Consider the following 20,228-nt stretch of genomic DNA (forward strand, 5'->3'; position numbering starts at 1 on the left):
CTGTGTAATGCAGAAAATGTTTACAGTTCGAAGGAAGCATGTCCTTCGAGTTATTAATCTGCATAGCACATCTGTCAGTGAGAATGAATATTAAAATACTTCAGCGCTACTTATGTTCGTACTGGTTTGGTTCCCATTCTGCATCTTTCTTTGATGCATTAATCAGTAATGACTGTGATGATAGCATGTTCTTCTCATTGAGAGAGGAAGTGTTCTCAAACATTATGTGATTTCTAGATATAAAATCAAATATTAGCAGAATAGGAGCCTCAGGATATGTTCACCCAAGACTGTCCAGAGTGTCTTTTGGGGTGTCCAGGCAGGCAGGTTCAGTCCTGGCACGCAGCAAAGCCCAGACCTGGTGGCTGCTGCCAGCTGTGAGGAAGGGTGTCCTATTGCCTCCCCTTCCAGGAGAGCAGGAGACCCTCCACTGGTCTCCCAAAGAGCAGAAGCAATAGCTGTGCTCAAGGATGGGTATGTTTTAAAAGCAAACTAACTGAATTAGCGCTAGTATATGTGATAACAGCCAAGTATATCTGTATAGCAGCTATATGCTGATGTGCACTCTTAAGTGGGACCTTTGCAATTGCAGGAGGTCTCAGAGGAGACTCTTGGGCTTCTGTGTGTGGAGTGTTTGCAGTGCTAAACCTCTTCTCCTTGGGAAGAGGGAGCCCTCTCTGTGAACCCAGAGAGCTGCTCATGTGGTGGTGTGTCTGTTGTATCTTCCAGGACACTCAGGTACAGTATTTGATTATTTGGGGGTGAAACCTGGCTGCTATCATGGAAAAGATGTGGTGTTTGGAGTAGAGCTGTATTAGGCTTGAAATAGTTCCGTGCTCCAGGTTAGTGGTTTACTCTCCATTCGGTCCCCTGCAGATCTAGCCACAGCTGTCTGAGCTCGAAGAGCAAGTGGGAGCCCCTTTGGGTGCAGGGGAGGCCACTCACAGTCCTCCTGGAAGACTGAGGCAGTGAGTCTTGCTCCCCGACTTGAATTTTTGTGATATTTTTCTTTGCCAAGCCTAGAAGACAAATCATTAGACCAAGGATTGATGGGTGAGAGGGTGTTCTCCCAAGGCAACTGCTAATGAGAGGTAATTTGCATTTGCCTTGCTGACTTAGGGGGATTTTAACCAGTGCTTCAAGGACTGCTGCGAGGGCTGCTGCTTTAGAGATAGGTGGGGTTCGCTCATTTGCTGAGCCTCCTTGTTAATTTTTGTTTTGCCTGGTGATAAAATGGCATAGTTTGGGAGCAGATTTCTCCTTTCTCTTTCCCATAGCACACTTTTCCTGCAGGTTAGATGGTCGTGGGATGAAACCCCAGGACAGTGATGGGGCACAGAATAGGATGGACAGAAATGCTGCCTGGTAGGTAGCACAGCAAGGGATGTCAGCCTGGGCTGGCCCCGCAGCCCTGCAATACACAAAAGAGTATCACGAAGAGCTAGTGGAGGAGGAAAATGTGGTTTCTGGCACTGGCTGGTGATTGTGCTCTGGGAAGAAGGAAAGTGCAGCTCAGCCTGCAGGGCACGGCTGCTCCCTGCTGTCCTCTGGGGTGAAAGTGCTGTGCAAAACTTAGCTTCCCTAACTGCAAATGCTTGGACACTTCATTTCTGAGTTTTTGAAGCACCTGCTGAAAAATATTTGAGCTAGAGGGGAAAAAAACCAACCAAAACCCCGTTCACAGCTGCTTTGTTTTCAACTAGAAAAATCCTTACGTGTGTTCATCAGGTAAGTGACAGCTGTTGGACAGATCTCCACTGCACACAAACACAGTGGCAGACCACAAGGTATGTCCCCTCCAGCTCTTTGGAAAAGCCAAGGACAATCGCTATGCCTTGCTGTCAAAGCAAGTCCCACAGGGAATCACAGTACCCAGGGGTCCAAGCGTTGCCCCTTGCTTCAGAGCCACCATGGGCCTGTGGCCCTTGTGGTACATGTATTTTGTGTTCACATAGATGTCTGATCTTCCAGTGCCCACAGGTATTGCTGCTAATGGAAGAGTTCCTCCAGCTCTCAGAGGGAGCACGTACTGCAGGGGAACCTGCAGCAGAGACGAACCAAGTATAATCAGCTCTAATGAGCAGAATGCCTGCTACCATTCGAGTGGGAAAATATAAAGGTATCCCACAGTTGCATTTTCCCTGGGATTGAAGTTAAATGAAGCAAAGAAAAACAATTCCTTGGTTATTTTGTGTGTGGGTGGATTTTTCGTGCTTCTAAAGGTGTTTGCTCTCTTCAGTTACTGGGGCTGCACTGTTACTGCACTGTCTGCTGGGTTAAGCTGTTTTAAGACTGATTTCTCTTATCTGACATCTTGAAGTGTTTCAGTACTTGAGCTTTAATGCTTCCTGCCTTTGGGCATGTGTCCCACATCCCCAGTTCAGTCTCAGTTTGTTCTGGGTAAGCACTGCAGCAGCATTAGTAATTGTCTAGATAAATGCTTGAGGACGAGTGTGGCATCCTTTCCCTTTCTTGCCAGTGGAAGGAAATTGCTGGAAAACAGTGCTGTTTTACCCCAGTTTCCTCTGCTCAAGCTCTATGAAACCATTACCCCAACATTAGAAACCGCTGGACTTGCTGATCAATGTAATGAAATTAATATGTAATACATCAAATGCCTTCCTGCATTTTTTTTTTCCTTTCTGTAACTTGAGGGACCAAAAGGGCAGGGGGCTGATGGAAACCATGCCTAGATGCTGGCTTTTCCTGCCTTGCCTGTGATTACTGCTGGAGCGAGGGGGCTCAGAGGGCCCAGCAGCAGGTGGTGAGGACCATACAAGCCTGGATACGCTGTAAGAGCCCACATGTGGTTATTTCTGCAGCACAGTCCTTGGCATGCCTTTGGTCCACGCAGCCAGCAGGTCTGCAAGGTGCTGGGGGAAGCAAGCCTTGCTTGGGGCTTTGCTCTGCCCGCTCGCCCTCCCTGTGCCAGCGGGCCAGCCTGTACATTGGCATGGGTGTTCATGGCTTCGGGCATGAATTTCCTGTGGGCCACCAGTACTGGTACCAGTTCTCTGGCTGGTGTGCAAGTGTCAGCTGGAGAACAGGAGATAAGGCTGCAAACCCTGCTGGAGAACCTGACCTCTGATGGCCTTTGCTGCTTCACTGTGCTTCTTGTCTCTCTGTGAAGAAGGATGCTTCAGCAGGGTGCGACAAGAAGGGGAACTGAAAGTTGGGGATCTGATCAGATTTGGAGTCTGAGGTGAAAGAGCTGCTAAACCTCCCTTAAACCTTAGAAGCTTTGCGTCTCTACACTTATGATGTTATACAACCCAGGGCAGGATTCTGCATGGAAAAGCAAGAGTATTGAGCCCATGTACAAATCTACTAGGATGAACGCTGGCCAATAATTTGGAGGCAGGACTTCAGATTCATTTGTCAAGGAGATGACAGAAGAGTAGCCTGTCAGTGAATTAAGGGGAAACCCCCCCACACACACTGTAATACAGTGACATAAAAGCTGGAATCGATTATATTTGCATTCTGACTATTCATGTAAGAGGACTCTGCCAAGTTTGTCAAAGCCTCTAAATAATGACTTTCTAACCCCTGTGTTCAAAAAACGATTTATCTGTTTCCAGTGAGCATTTTTAAGGTTTTATGTGCTGACTACAGCTATTCTGAAACCTGGGAGCAGAATGGTTGTCTCCTGCAAGTTTCATGGATGCAATGGGGGAATTACTGCCTGTGTCGCTTTCAGTGAGCTCATTATTTCCATCAGGGGACTTGGGATGCAGACCACATTTGATGAGATGGTTTACCCAAGCAGGTATGTACTTGGCATTTTAACACCCCATGCCTTGGGTTGTGCCCACTGCTGAAACACAGGAATAGCCATAAAGATCTCTTGCTTCTTCGTGACATCCAAGAGCTCAGGGTGAACCTAACGCTGCCTATCAAGTGTTTGTACTAGAAGAAATCCCAAACTATCATTTTTGGTAGCCCATGAATTGTTTGCATCACTAAAGTTGTCTTTGAGAGTCTCGTCCATGCGCACTGTTTCTGCTGGCTAGAATGGCTTTGAAGCAGTAATATAATAGACATTACTGAGCTTTTCAAACCAGCCACGGGACTTAGGATGGAGGATGCATCCAGCTTTCCTGCACTGCCCAGCTTCATGTCCCAGAGGGTTTCCCCAGCTGCAAGCAGCCACCCACATGCTTCACCCTGAGCACTGAAATGGGCTAGTCCGATGTCCTCTCACCCTGCTTGGGCTCCTAGGACCTCCTAGGGACACCAGGCTGTGTGAAATAAGAAGTCGTTGGATTTGCTTTCCTGCTGCTCACAGCTTGCTCAGCCTGGTTGCTGGCTGTCTCCCAGGCTCTGTTTCACTTCTGTCGTTCTTGGTAACTTCTGAGTCAATCTGAGCTGAAGGATTACAGCTTCCCTGCTGTGGCATGTAGCGTGGATGAGATCCTGTGTACTCATCTGAAGCAACATACTCAGCTAGAGGGGAAATAACAGGCTCTCGAGAGTCTGCTAACAAAACTAAGGCAATTATAAAGCATCCTTGTTCTTTGCAGCAAACCCCAGTCAGCAGGTTTCTGCTAGCAGCTTCCTTTTGGGAACAGGAATGACCATGGGAGGAAACGCTGGCTTTTGCCATCCCGGTGAGGCACTGCGGTGAAGCCTCCTGTGCAGGAACCTCAGGAAGGAGAGGTAAACCCTCGCACCTAGCTGTCTGCCACCGCACAACTTCATCGTGCTTTTGCAGCACAACAGCCTCCCCCCAGGTAAAGCAGCAGCCTTTGCTTTCACATGGGTCCTACTTCACATGGGAGGTATGAAATCAGCATCAAAACAGAAAGACTTCTCGGAAAGGAGATAATTAAGAGGAAAGCTCAATGTGTTTGGAAACCTAAATACCCCTCATTTTCTAATGGTTGTTTTCAGTATTCAGATTTATTGTCAACAGCGTACTGTAATATGTTCAAGCTCCTTTGGTGTTCATTTGAAAGGGCTCAGAGCAAACCCTTCCCTCTGGCCACTGCCTGCCAGTGTGAAACGAGACTTGGGGGCAAAAATGGATCCTCTCTTAGTGGTGACAATTTTCTTAAGGTTTAAGGAAACTGTGAGCTTGAAGCAAGACGGTGGGATCTGTCAGCTGCTTGCAAGCAGCCCAGGAGAATATAAGAGCCTGGTCTGATTTCCAAGATCCTAAGCATCGCTGCATATCTCCTGTGATGACAATCATGTCAGAAACCAGAGCATGAAAATACAAATGTCAAGTGAAAGGATATAATTTTTCATGCCTGGCTGAAACCAAACAGCCCAATCTCCCACTACAATTCTACTCCTGTAAGCGGTGCAGATAACCTCGGTTATGGGAAGCTATTCACAGCAGGAGCTGAAAGCACGATAAAAGGCTTACAGAGTATTGCCTGTAATTTGGGATCATCTAAAAGCACAAACGTCCGTTGTTCAATTCCTTAAATATTTAGCTTGTGTGTGAAGCTTATTTTGTTCAGTCTTTTTTTCCTCCCTCTTACACACACCAGGGATTTTGCTGCTTCTGCACCTTGCTGCCATGGAGGAAGCTGAGTGGCAGCGTCACTGCCCGGGAGAAGCCTGAGTTGGCAGTGGGCCCGGGGCAGGAGGCAGGAGAGAGGCTCTGAAGCTCGCTGTCCCTGGAGGTCTCCTCCCTCCCAGCTTCCCAAAAGAGCCCAGGCGCATCTGGCAGCACCAGCTGGTTTTGACTTTCCCTCTTCATAGAAAATCCCCTTTCGTGGAAAGATAACTCGGATCCAGACAGAGGTATGCGTCTGGCGAATCAGGTATGATGATAGTGGTAGAGGCTGAGCCTCAGAACTGGCTCTTCTCCTGTGTGCTGGGGCTTCAGGAGCCCATCCCTCAGGGTCATGCAACAAATATAACACATCGCATGTGCAGACTTTGTGCAAACTGCACAAAAATGGCTCTTCCCCATTTGAGAATAGTTTTCATATTCTTTTCCCATGGTTTGGGGTCTCTGCAGGACCAGACAGCCCAGGAAGTGCAGCTCCTGACCTCCAGACCTGTCACCCAGTCCGACAGGGGGTGCAACAGCCCCTGCCACCACCCTGTCCCCTTTCCATGCCACTGTGGTCACTGGAGGACCATTTCGTATCACTGAAGGGATCCCATCACTCGCTGCATTTGCAGAGGATTCTGCTAAAACTGTGGAATCCTGCTGCTGCCTGAACTAATGCTCACCCTGATGAGAGTGTCTAAAGCTGTCCTGAAGACAGATAGCTCTCCTAAGCCTGAAAATTACTTTTTATGTAATGGATGCATCAGTGGGAGGAGTATTTAATATGAAAACTACACCCTTCAGTGTTCCCACCTAGGTGCAGCCCCTAGAATGGGGGGTGCAGCCCAGCAGAAATAAAGGCTCTGCCTGCCCTGGAGAGGGCACAGTAAGGAGAGCTTGTCTGAGCCATGGAGATCACTCCAACCGTTGGGCAGCACAACCTTCCCACAGAGGACAACTCTCCGACCAGGTCTTCTTGCTGTTTCTTGCCTGTGGAGGAGCTTTGGAGAGGAAGAGCCTCTCTTGCAGGCACTACCTGCTCCAGCCTTAGCTGCTGTGAATGACTTGGAAGAAGCAGCACCTCTAAACCACTATTTTTAGCTTCAAAAGATGGAGAAACTGGAGTTCCATGAGAGCCAGCCCCCCTGCCTGCATTCAGGGGACAGGTTGGTGGTGGTGCAGGAGCAGCCACCATTCCCAGCAAAGGGTGACCAAGGACGACTGAGCTCACTATCACAGGGAACAAAAGGTATTTGTAATGAGATGACAGGCTGGGAAACCATGAGGATTAACTCAAACTTCTCTACTGGTTTGATTTAATTCTGCCCGTAGTCCCCAAGCAATAATAAGCTTAAGTTAAATGTTTACATCTGCAAATGTGGCTCATAGAGTGCTTTTTATCCGACTCCTTATCTTTTAGGCATTTGCTGCAGGAGCTGAGACAAAGCCAGATCTCATATCACTGATGGAGCTTGTGCCCAGCCTGGGATGGGCTCCTGGGGCACAGGGGCCAAGCGCGGAGCTGTGTAGGGTGGCAAATGCTCGGTTTGTGCTGAGGGAGAGCGGGTGGCCCAACCTGAGCTGCCTGGTCCGTGCCTGCCCGCAGGCCGGTCCCTAACAGAGAGGCTGCTGCCGGGTCCTCTCCCAACATCACTGTGCCATGAGCAGGCAGCGCTGGTGCATTGCTGCCTAGGACTCGTGACTAAATGCAGATGCTCTTCATGAGAGAACCAAAACTTCTGCATCAGCATTTTCAGCTGCCTGACAGCGCTGACCCGATGGTGTTGGGTACCAAATGTTGCACTGAATGGGTTAGCACTATTAAAAGCAAACATCCCTTATCTTGGGAATAAAAGCTCATGGTCATTTATGGATTGGCTTTGTTTTGTGTGCAAAGGGTAAGTTTCATGTCACGGGACTGCCTTACAGTTTGTCTTTGCTAAACTTTATCTCCTTGCTTCGCCTGGATCCTGCCAGCAGCTGGATTCTATATGACTTTTCTTTTTAGCACTCTTTTTTGCAGGGTTCACTGTTATGCTTTCAGAGGAGAAGCACTAATCTTCAGAAATCACAGCTCCCATGCCCTCCACTGATTGTATAGCCTCTGAACCTACAGGTGATGCTCACCCCTCCATAGGCTTGCTGCAGATTTAAGTCCTAGGATCAACCTCATCAAGGTAGGTAAGTCCTTCCTAGTTTTAATTATGGGTAAATGGGAGTATCTTGAGCGGTCTAGCAAACTTCCCTCATCTGCAAAACTGCCATAGGGACCTCCAGCTGTTTACACTTGAGCGTGACTTTCAAAGCCCTGGTGGACTGGAGCCTGTCACCAAGAGAGTCACATGAGAGCCAGTTTCCAAAGGTGGCAGCACATCAGACAGCAGAGAAGTTATAAAGGTGGGAAATGGTGGTCACTGGTTTCTGCTTGGCTAGGGTCACAGTAAAGAGGCAGTTGAGGAATCTACTTACCTGCCTTATAGCACACAGCAGCTTCCCGTATGGATAAACAATAATGACAAAAGGGATTACAAGGCAAAAGATGAAAAGACATATGATGTAGGATACGTTGTTAGCGTCCTTTGAATGCCAGTTCACAGAGCACATTGTCCCTGGTTCTTGTGGTCTGTAACTGCTCCAGCCAAAAGGGGGGGGGGGTGGGTGGATATTAAAGACTAATAGCTGTGTTTGCCCAAAGTTCAGGGCTTATCCAGCTTCACAGGCTTCCTTAAGCATCACTGCTTCTGCTTGAAATGATAACGTTGGCTCTTTGCTTCCTGGAATTTATGCTTTCTCCCAGATACCTTTTTTTTTTTTTTTTTCTCTGCAGGAAAGGTGTATGAGGAACAATATTTATTGTCCATGCCTGTCCTGTGATGTCTTCACACAACCTTCCCTGTCCTTGCCCTCTCCCCAGATGTTACGGTCTCCTGGCACTTCTTGGATGTTTTTATGCAGCCATACGAATGCCAGAGACTCGCACAAACCCACCAGCCCTGTGTTGTGCTGGACCTCGAGAACATGGCATTCTCACAACAAAATGTGTGTCAGCAAGGGCAGACACTACAGAGGAATGGAAGTGACTTGACTCATGAAATTTCAGTTGCTGGAGGGAAAAGATGGTTCTGTGAAAGTGGGAGGAGGGTGTGTGTCACCGAAGGAATCTGCTTAAATGAAATTCCTGGTGAGAGCCAGGAGAGCTTTCCTTGCAGAGTGTTTGTAACTCATAAGGAAACCACAAAGACGAAATAAAGATCTGTGTCTCAGTGTTAGATCAGAAAAAGTAGAAAGAGCATAAGGAACACAAGTGCTTTGTTGCTCGGGTTTGAAACCTAACTTGATTCCACAGGCAAGAATTGCAGGTCATTAAAGCAATGCTTTTCATATCTAAAGTGTGAGGACAACTTTAATAGTCCAAATGCTCTTTACAGGGCAAGGCATCTCTTTTGAGATGCAGAAAATGAGAGCTGCCCCTCTGCCTCTGCCAGCTTCAAAGTGCAGCAGTCTGAACACACACACACACCCCCCCAGGAAAGCACAGCCCCCTGGGGTTTTCATATGGATTTATTGCAGTGCGGTAATGAAGAAATGTAGATTAAAACAATGTCATGAAGCCTGCTGTGCCAGCAAGCACCCTGGTGTGCCTCAGCATGGCTGTGCAGGGGTGCAGGCAGCTCCTGAGCCCCCAAAGAGACATTTATGGGTCTCTTGCAGTTGGGGTACTGTCAGTGGATGTGAATGGGGCAAGAAGACCTCTCAGCAGCAAAGAAAAGATTTCTTCTGCAACAAGTAATGCTGGGGGAGAGACAATTTGTAATGCTGATTTTAGAGTTTGTAATTTCTCCTTCACATCCACCTCCCAGGCTGCATTCTGGAGGTGATGCTGGCAGGTACAACCGAATATAGCTGGAGCTGCTGGTTAATGCTGACATACTCTGTTTAAACTTCCCTTGGTGTGTAAAGGTTTTACATACACAAAGCTCGCTTGCTACCCTGTATAACTTTATCAGGGAGAGAGGTGGCAGCGAACATCTAAACTGCTGCTGCCGAGTATCTTTAGAGTGGGTGTAAGTGGTCTGAGTGTCTCCAAAAGCAGCAGTGAGCAGCCTGGATGCGATGCTTAGCTGTTTTCCTCTGGGCGTTCAGGTCTGTTACTGATAGGCAGAGCAATGACTCCACTGGTAAAGCTTCTGGCCCCTATGAGACGGATGTTTGTTGGTGTCTGGACGGTTAAAGCAGGCTGGGGGCGATTTTTGGCGCTGGGAAACTCGAAAATCTGAGCTATGGTTAAACTTAGCTCAAAGTGCCGTTGCTCCAAGCTGCTGTTTCTATAGCTTAGGCAACACCGCAGAGCTGGGAGGACGATGCAAGGGCAGGCCTCGGTACCTGCTGTCCCCACAGCCCCCTCGCCGCCTCCGCTGCGCAGTGGGTCTCCCTCCCTGTGCCCAGGTGGCAGGCGAGGAAGGGGCTGTGTAAAGGCAGAGGCGCACGGTGGGTGCTCTTTTGTTTCGCCCTGCAACCGCCGTCCCCTTGCCTGGGGTCACGCCGGTCCCCACGACCTGGAGCTCTGCGCTCCCCTCCTACACGCCAGCCTGCTTCTGGGGTCCTAGCATCGCAACTGCCCCCCAGTGCAGCACCCTGGCCCTCGTCTCCCCCCACCTCGCTCCCGCTGGCCCGGGGTGCGCGACGCCGTCCCGGCCTGCCCAGCGCTGCCCGTCCCAGCGGCCGGGACCTGGGGTCAGGCCTGAAAGCCCCCGGATTTCAGAGCAGCTGTGGCTCTTGACGCTCCGAGCTGTGTGCTCCGCTTTCATTCTTTGAAGTTTGTGGAGCTCTCCGTAACGGCGAGAAACGCGCGCTTCGCAGCCCGAATCGGGGCTCGCACTTAACGCTGCCGGGCGGGTTACGTGCTCTTTCCGGAAAAGCGGCGACCGAAGCGGGGCAGGTTCGGCGCCGGCCCCGCGCCCCGCCCCATCCCTCCCGCTCTGCTGCTCTCCTGCCCGCAGGCGCTCACGCAAGAGCCCCCAGGCCCTCGCTGCCGGGTCTGGGGCTCCTCGCCCGCCGCTCCCCCGCAGCTGCCGGGGCTCTGCCGCCTCCCGCCCCGCCGGGCGCAGCCTCGGCCGCCTGCTCCCGGGGAGGTGCGGACCCCCGCGGCCTTCCCGGCCGCCTCCCCCGCCCCGCTGCCGGGCGGGTCCCGCTCACCGCAGAGGGCGGTGGCGAAGCCGTGCCAGGCGCGGGCGGCCCCCGGCCGGCCCGGGCGGCGGCGCGGCCAGGCCGAGCGGGGTGCCCAGGGCGCGGGCCGGCAGGTCGCTGAGGGCGATGTTGAGCAGCAGCAGGTTGACGGGGGAGCGCACCGCCCGGTAACGCCAGAAGAGCGGCAGCACCAGCAGGTTGCTGCAGAAGCCCGGGCTGCCCACGGCCCCCAGGCAGACGGCCGCCGCCAGCCGCCCGGAGGGGCTCGGGCCCGGGCCCGGGTCTCGGGCACCGTCCGCGGCCCCGCAGCCGGGAGGGGCGGCGGTGGGGTGCCGGCATCCCCGCGGGGCCGCGCCGGGCATCGCAGCAGCCCCCGTGCCGGCACAGGCTCCGCCGCCTCTGCCGGTCCCGGCGCACCGGCGGGGCGAGGGGGGGGGGGGGTCTGCTCCGCTACGCTGAAGGGAAGGCGCGCAGGGGTTGTGCCTGCCGTGCTCCACCGTGTGGCCGTCAGCAGCCGGCTTCGTGCCGCTGCCGGCGCCGCTCGGCCCTCCGCGCCCAGAGGGCCGAGACCGGGCGCCACCTCGTCACACCTGTGGGTAGGGGAAGCGGCTCGGGGGGAGCCGAGCCGGGAGCCGAGCGGCCGCAGCGCTGCGGGCCGGGGGAAGAGTGGCTTTCAGCTGCTGCTTGGAGACCTCCGCGGAGGCGGAGGCCAATCCGGGGGATCTCACTAGTGAGCAAGGTCTCCTAGTTCAACGACTTGCTGCAAGACTGGGAACACAAGTAAGTTCAGGTCAGAACAAAAGAGTCAGCTGTGTTTCGGCGCCAAGTTACATGAAACACGAGTATCTGTAGCACTAAGTGATGTATGTCTCAGCTTGGCCAGATAGAGCCTGTCAGAGTAAAGCTGCGGAGAGCACGGGCCGATCCCAATGCTCTGGTCACTAAAAGAAGGGGTGAAGCTTGAACTGCCAACCAGCTGCAGAATAAATCATTCCTTATAGATTAAAATCTCTTAAAATCTATAGGGTACTTCCTACAACCCAGCCAGGTTCTAGCCATATCCCACCCCTCGGAAAGGAGAGCATGGTCTGGTGTTTTAATGTGCTGTCCTGGAGGAAAAAATAAATAAAAATCACACTGTTTGACTTGTAAGGGGATTTTTCTCTGTGTTTGTGAATAAAAAGGGAATTAGTCTAATTTCCTGCAGCTTGGTTGCTAGGAGCAGTCAGTACTGAAAAGGAGGGTGTAAAGGGTGATATTCCCCCCCCCCCCCCCCCCCCCAATCTTCTTTTTTCTCCTTTGTTTATTATGGGGAGGAAGTAGTTCAGGGTATCTCTGCTTTTAATGGCCTTTCAAGTTATTTTAAAAAAGCGCAAAAATCTGGGCTTTGGGAAAGCTGGCTGCTCCTTGCGTTCCCTCTGGGATGCTAAATCTGTATGATTTTATTGTGCTTACATGGCTAGGATTATACAACTCTAGTTATTCCATCAGATAGGCAAGGCCAAAGTCAAGTCCTGACAAGGTAAGGTATAGTCTATAGCATTTACCCCTGCTCCTGAGGGCGCAGCCTTCCAAAGGCTGATACTGGGAAGTGCATGTGCTAGAGGAGATAGGGTGATAATATCCTGCCACCCTACTTCAGTTTGCTTTCAATAATTATTGCTTGATGGGTCTACTTTTTGGGGCCCATAGAAAGTAAGTTTCTGTCTGCTTTTTTTAAAAGTGTCTGATTAATTTCAAGATTTTCATGCCCCTATCTGCATACATAAGATACAGCGCTCAGGGTGAGCTGCTTACAGAGGGCACTGCCTGCACAGGCAGACAAAGGGCTTTGCAAGCAAAAATGAAGATGACAGGCAGAGGTCACATGTGGCTGGCTTGTTGGATGCTCAAGAACACTAGATAATCTGCATGACCTGCATGGAAATTATAGTATAAATATTAACAGAAATAAAATAAATATTAATATAAGTAAAAATCAGGACCAGTGTGTTTCTCAAAGGGAGCTTTGATTAGACATAAAAGAGGCTGCAGCCTCCGATGGCAATAAAGCCAAAAGGTGGTTTCCACTGGCTTGAGACGTTTCAGACCATTTACTGAAAATGTGTCAAATAATCATTTTGATAATACAAAATTGCTTTAAACTGACCATTTCGTTTTAAGTGATGTGATTTTCTAGGTGAATATTGTGGAGTAGGAATTTTCACACCCTACTACAACAAAGCCCAATGAGAGAATATATTGGATGTGAAATTGTATTCTGAAAAGTAAATCCATTAAAAATATCTCTTGAGATTTCACATTTATTTCTAAGTAATTCCTATTCATTTTTCAGGGGAGAAACAAGTTTCCCCAGCAGCTGTGTGATTTCAGCCAAGTTCCCAGGTGATCAAATAAACAAACATGCTGCTGCACACCACCTTCCCTGCAAATGAGATGCCAAGTCCCTTTGCTGCGTTAAATAGAAAATGAAGAGGAAAGCAAGGGAATGAGATATTTCAGCAAGGCAGAAAGATAGAGAAGGAGCATTTTGCACTTTGCAGAGGTGGAAAACTGGGCCGCCTGTGTAGGACCTGTGGCCGAGCATCCTCGGTTGCTCTCAATTTGGGGGTCTAGTCTGCATCCCTGGCTATTCCAATCGCTTGATGACATCCCACTGCGATACAGCCTGTGGGACTTATTTTCCTAAATTCCATTCTCGACATTGACTTGGGAGCTTAATGGCACAGAAATCTATTTATGGATGCTCCCTAAGAGCCTGCAGCTTATTGATTTTTCAGCTGGTTGGAAATACCAAGGTGCTGAAGTTCCTTTGAGGAGCAGGTCTTGGATTTTGAAGGCAGAAGAAAGGTACTAGCAATGTTAAATGCATTTATCTCGATGACAGCTCTTCGGGGATGTTTCAGGAAGGGTAAATTCTTGTTAAAAAAATTGCAATAGGAATAGTCAAGAGGGAAATGTCATTTGTTCAAAAAAAACCAGCTTCTGCTTCTGGCTTAACAGCAGAGTTTCACCAGTTGAGGCGTGAAAGATGGGCTGCAGCCTGGAAGAGCCGCTTGCAAAACCGGTAACTTTTGCAGCCCTAAATTCAGTAAGATGCGGGGATTTCTCAGTGCGAGGACCAGCAGCAGCTCTCTGTGGCACCGTGCAAGGATGACTCCTCCTATAGGACCTTCAGCCGGGGTGGGAGTGGGCCCCAGGGTGGGCAAGCAGGGCGGGGGGCACAGCTGGTTGGGGGGCCAGCCCTGCTGCTGCTGCCAGTGGTGCCTTCCCCGGGGTGGCTGTGCCAGAGGAGATGTGAACATGGGATGATTCATCCCTTTTCCAGGTCTCACCTGCTCTGCAGAGACAGTGGAATATATAATTTTTAACAATGTGTATTTATGTCTTAGGAGGTTTCTGAGCTGGTCTAGAGCTGGTACCTGGTGAGAAGCAGGGTGCCGTTTGGGCACTGGGGGGGCAGCAGAAGTGCCTGCTGAGAGTGTCAAAAACATTTTCCACTAGTCTTTGCTGGGAGAAAAAAAATAATAATTCATATAGACCCGATGGTTTCCCTCTCTGCTTCATTGCTGATCTGCTGCTAGAGATCTTTTCCATTCTTCCTGACATGGGCAAAGAAATAATACACTTGTCCTGAGTTCTTTGCACCTCCCCACATTAATTTAGGATTAATTTCTGTACGACGAGAGCTCTGTTACGCCTGTGATGTGATGATTTGCGAGTTTTGCTGGCAGTGCCCCTGCCTTCTGGGTTGGCCTGGGACCTCGTGCCCTGGGTCGACGCAGCTCTTGCCCTGCCTGGCGCGGGGGGGGGGGGGCTGCGGTGCGGGTGTGGGTGCTGGGGGAACTCTGGGGATACGCTCGCCCCTTCTTGTGTGGCATCTGGCGTACATTTTGTGTGCTAAGTCAGAGGTAAATTTAGGACATATTTTCAAGCAGAAGCACATCTGATTTCACTTCAGTTCTCTCTTCCATTTTATTAAAAAAAAGCCTATTTTGCTGCCGAGCTGCCGCAGCAGTGGCGTGTCCAGAGGTGGGTGCCAGGGGCGGGGACTGGGGCAGGGGCTGCAGCCAGCAGCAGGTTTTTTTCTTAAGTTTGGTTAAGTTTGCCTCTATTTTAGCAATGGCCACAAGATGGCACAGGTCCCCTCCTAGTAAAATATGAATGTGATCACCAGAGAAATGGGTTTTTCAGGTAGCCTGAACCCAGGCTGAGTGAAAGCTGACTGAAAATAAAACACAAGCATATGATGATCATGACACTTGGACTTCAAGCCCTTCCTGGGACGTGCCAGCCAAGCAGAGGGTAAGCCTGCACCCCATTTTGCTTGGGCAAGTACAGAGCAGCCCTGTGATGGAGGGCGGCGGCAATGCTGAAGGGCCGACGGGACCTGGGAGAATGTGGTTTCCAGATCAATGTCTTGTTCAATGGCTTTCTGTTGTGGTGCCCTGGGTTATATGTAGGGATTGGCAAATTGTTGTTCAGGCTGGAAGATGCTTGTATTTGCTCTTGCAGGCTGGCTGACACGGATGGCGTGGTCAGCATCCCTGTGGTCGCCCTGCGGCAGCTCTCGTGGCTGATCATCGTGGCACGGGGAGCACAGGGCATGCAGCCACCCGGGGAACCGGCAGGAGAGTTTTGCAGGGCAGCAGAAAAGGCAGTCGTCAGGGGTTCTGCAGTGGGTTCAAGGGCAGGATCCCGGGCCACCCAAGAAGATGACATTTCTGTTGGTGGACGCATGAGTGACTGCACTGCAGCTGCAAACGCAGCATTAGCAGCTGGGCAATGCGCAGGCAGCATGTACATGGGTGCTGGGTCGCTGCCACCACAGCTTTGCTGCTGCACTGCCATGTTGAATAATGAATATGAAAGTCAAGCTAGTATCCAAAAATGCATTTCCTACACAAAGATTTTGATAATGTCTGGAAAGGGGCAGGGAAGGGATCCAGCAATTCCTACTGGGTTTCAACACTGTCTGGTTTGTGGGTCCCACTGGTGCATGTCCTATAAATACCTTGTCCTGTCGTGGAAATACAGCCTGTGTTGTGCAGGCCCTTGGCTGGTACTTGTGGGTCATTAAACAGATGGCAAAGGTGGTGAACGGGTTTCACCCAGAGTGGGGAAAGCCGTCAGGCTGATGTGCTGGCAGGATGTAGGTGGCTGTATGGGAGTCGGGGCTGTTTGCTGGGAGGTGTACAGGGGGGTTGGCTGGAGGAAACCCAGAGTAACCTCTTGCACAGCTATTTTTCAGGTATTTAACACAACAGCACACAGCGAGTCCTGCAGAGATGATGTGGTGGCAGTACACGGTACAGCGTGGGGACCGTGTGCGCTGAAGAGCAGTCGTGGGCAGTCCCCAAGGGCCATCCTCTCCCCGAGGGACCCCCCACGGCGTTCGACCTGAGGGGGTGAGTGAAACCCTTGCAACCCCAGTGATTCCCAAGGGCCCTGAACAGCAACAGGAGCCTTCAATGGCAGTGAAGTCAGCAACATTGTGGCAAATTATCTTTTCCCTATGAATGGTAAGAGAGGTCATAATCCTCCTACTGGACTAATTACAGACAGTGAAAATATGGTAATGAAAATAACTCCCATTGCCAGTATTTGAAGAGTTACATTTTATATGAAAAAAGAGGCTTATGTGAATAACGGTTATTGTTTTGTACATGGCTCTCTCTTGTCCCATCTATTCTCACCTCGGCAGATCATGGTGTAATTAATCATATAGGACTAAATGCTGCAGGGAAAGGACTGGGAAATTATGGAGATGCAAAACTCTAGAAGTCTGTGACTTAAACTTGCGTTATCTGTCACAAAGAACATACTGCCTGTTCTGCTTCCCAGCTCTTTCTCGCTGCTGCCAGAAATCAGTGTGATTTCCCCAAAGGTTTAGCAGTCTGACTGCTTTCTGAGTGTCATCCTGGGATTGCATGGCTGGCTCTGTCTGGATTTGGAGGCAGCTCCCCAGTTCTTTGAGATATGTGTTGGGAAGGCTGGGGTACTTGCCTGCCTTGTCCAGCCTTGCTTGCAAAACACAAGTAGGGGTCAACCAACCAGATGCAGGTTATGGCCAGGCATCTGCTGGAAGGTCATCACCCTGGCTGTGCTGGGGTCAGTGATCCCAACCCCTACCAGTATTTTCCTAATGGTTGTGTGAGTAATTCCCATGTGAACAATTGCTATTCTTTGCTATAAATAGGCAGGTTTAGAACAGACTTTTCTATTTGGTCCTTCTTATTCTTGATTCAAGTTTTGGGCTTGTATTTTTTGTTTCTTAAAGATATATTTTTTAAATTCTTTATAAATCATCATCTCCTTGTAGGGCTGGTAGCCCCAAAGTATCTTAAAGGGACTTGGTGAGTTTGAACAGTGGTTATGCCTGCAATGAGTTGCTGTCTTCTCTTTATTTTGGTATAGATTGTTATAAATATTAGTGATTGCCATTAGGGAACACCATTAGGATTTTAGTGAGGTGCTGAGTGCCTAGAATGACCTATTTTTTTAAGCACTCAGATGCTTCCTGTGGGATCCCTTCAGGTTGTCCCATCGGATATATTTTGCTGGTCCTCTCCAGAGAACTTTGTTTCTAAACTTTTTGCTGCTGTGACTGCAGCAGCTTTGGTCTATTTACCCTTTTCTAGCCAGTAATAGTTATCAAATTAGAATGGTTTTAACTAAAACTCAAGCAACAGTAGCCATGGATAGTAAGGAAGCCTTTAGGAGCCCTATTAATTAGCAGCCAGTTCCCCCCAAGTTAGCAGAAATGGTTTGCAGTGTGTGGACAAATGGCAATAGCTGAAAACATTTACAGGCAGTGGAGATTTAATTAGACGCTCGGGACAAGCTTTGCCTGCGGTAGTGCTGTCCTGGGACACAGCTACAGCGATGCTGCTCTCAAGGATGTCTGTGGGGAGGCAAAGTGCTGGCAAGGTGAAGGTGGGGGGAGGCAGGAGCAAGCATCTGTGCCTGTCCTGGAGGTCCCCAGCTGGCACAGCTTGCACCAAGCCATCCTGCTGCCCAAGAGCATGCGTGCACATACACACACACACACACACAGAGTTTATCTGATTCTCAGAAATAATGTCCCATTAAAATGAGACCTCCCCTGGGCTGCAAGTCCCTGTGACACCCCTTTTCTTTGTCCATTGCTGGTTTGGTGGTTGTTCTCTGTCGTAGTTTAACCCCAGCTGGCAACTCACTCATTCCCCAACCTTGGCTGGGATGGGGGAGAGAATCAGAAGAGTAAAAATGAGAAAACTTGTGGGTTGAGATAATGACAGTTTAATACGTAAAACAAAAGCCACACACGCAAGCAAAGCAAACCAAGGAATTAATTCACTGCTTCCCATCGGTAGGCAGATATTCAGCCATCTCCAGGAAAGCAGTGCTCCATCACGCATAGTGGTTACTTGGGAAGACAAAAGCCATCACTCCGAACGTCCCCCCTTCCTTCTTCTTCCCCCAGCTTTATATACCAAGCATGATGTCATATGGTCTGGAATATCCCTTGGGTCAGTTGGGGTCAGCTGTCTCGGCTGTGTCCCCTCCCAACTGCTTGTACCCCGCCAGTCTGCTCGCTGGTGGGGTGGGGTGAGATGCAGAAAAGGCCTTGGCTCTGTGTAAGCACTGCTCAGCAGTACCGAAAATATCTCTGTGTTATCAACACTGTTTCCAGCACAAATCTGAAACATAGCCCCATACTAGCTACTGTGAAGAAAATTAACTCTACCCTAGCCAAAACCATCACATTCTCTAAATAGTCCCCATGCTACATGAAATCTATGTGGCTTCCAGTAACGTCTCTGGTCTGAGTGTGGTCACGAAGAGGAATAAGAAAGTAACATAGTCTAGCAAGGAAATATTTTGAGGTCTGCTTGATTATACTGAGATTAGAGAAGCCTAGTGTACCTTAGCCCCGAGCTGCAGGCTCAGCTCTCGCAACAAGCTGCGAGCAGCCTGTATCACTTTGCTTTCCAGACAGTAGCATTTCAGATGTCCTTGAAAAATCGTGCTCTTGGTGTTTTATATTAGTGCAGATGTGTAGTCTGTACTCCTCTCTAGGCTTTCAGCTTCACAAAAAGACAGGGTGTTGTGAAAAGCGTGAGCACAGCACTGTCATCCTTACGGAGCCAGCAGAGTCAAGAGAGAGCATCCTTCTCCATGCAGGGAAGGGATCTAGAGAGGAAAGCGTGTCTCAGGGAGCCTGGAAATTAAAACTGATGGATACCAAGCTGAAAAGAAGGTTTTAATTTAGCACTGAGGGCAACTAGACACCAAAAAGACAAAGAAAAGGCAAAATAAATTTTTCATTGCTTGAGATCTTAAAGCCAGTATCATCAGCCTGCAAGAGGACCTGGTACAGGAACAGGGTGTTCCCCATGCAGAAACCTCAACAGGAATCAGGGAAAGGCTTTGGCTGATTGGAGTCACTGACCTCTTTCCTTGCCCTGTGGCCCAGGCAGGTGGGTGCATGGCAGGGAAGCTCCCTGAGCACAGCTTGAAGGCTACAGCAGAGCAGTGACATGGAAGGGATACCTAGGATGCACTGCTGTAAAAAATATATCCTATAAAATTGATCACTGACACATAGATTCACAAATGTTGTTGTCTCAAATGTTAAAAGGCTTAAATCTTACTTTCTCCTGTTTTTTCTTGTTTTCCTTCTTATGTGCCTGGTTTTTCTGTACAGGAGTAGAAAAATCATGTTCTCCCCAAAAATTTCTGTTCCACGACCAGCCTTCAAAGCAGGAGGTCCCCAAAGAGCCTCTCCGGTCTGTCCTGTCTCCCAGTGCCCTGGCAGGACTTCACATAGCAAAGCATTTGTCTGCCCTTAAGCCACAAGTCAGGTCTTTGCAGTGACAGCTATATATGTTTTGGGATGCAGAAAGTGTCAATACTCCCCTCTCGGGGGGGCTGGAAGACCCTGGCTTGTGCAGCAAGGCTAGATTCGCCTGCAGTCCCCCATGGCAGCCAGGCAGCCAGGGCAGCATTGGGCAGCGCAGGAAGATTACTGGCATTTAAGGCAGGTTATTGCATTATTAGCCCTATGATGGTCATGAAAGAGATTGTCAAAGAAGAGGGTAGATAAATAGGCTGTGAAAACAAACAAAAAAAAGCTTAATGACTTTTTCTTTGCCTCTTTTTTCAAGGCCTATTAAGACTTCTGGAAGTGTGCTAAAAGGCAAAGAGGTCCCTGCACTCTGAATGTTACAGATATTTCCAGAAATTATTTTTTCAGAACAAGGGCAAATAGAGAGGGAGTCTCTCCCTTTCAGCCATCTGATGCTGCTGGGTGCACACGAAGCTGCCCCACTCCCATGGCCATTAGCATCGCCGGTGCCGTGGGTGCAGGGTGGTGCTTGGAGCTTGGGGCATGGGGGGCACTGGCTGTGGATGTGGCTTGCTAAAAAACTCCCAGCTGAGAGTTAGACAAGGCCATTTAATAGGTTACCAGATTACTTGCTCACCTCTTTGCACTTGGCTGCAAAACCCAGGTGAACATGCTGAGCCTGGTGTCAGCTGCCACTTTCCC

General features: G+C 49.7%; 1 pseudogene; it reads left to right on the forward strand.

The window, feature by feature from the left end:
* The first annotated feature begins 2,106 nt into the window (after positions 1-2,106).
* Positions 2,107-20,228, forward strand: part of LOC126039277 (G-protein coupled receptor 35-like) — a 37,957-nt pseudogene continuing 19,835 nt past the window's right edge.

Source organism: Accipiter gentilis, chromosome 6, assembly GCF_929443795.1.
Source record: "Accipiter gentilis chromosome 6, bAccGen1.1, whole genome shotgun sequence".
In the NCBI taxonomy this organism is placed as follows: Eukaryota; Metazoa; Chordata; class Aves; order Accipitriformes; family Accipitridae; genus Astur; species Astur gentilis.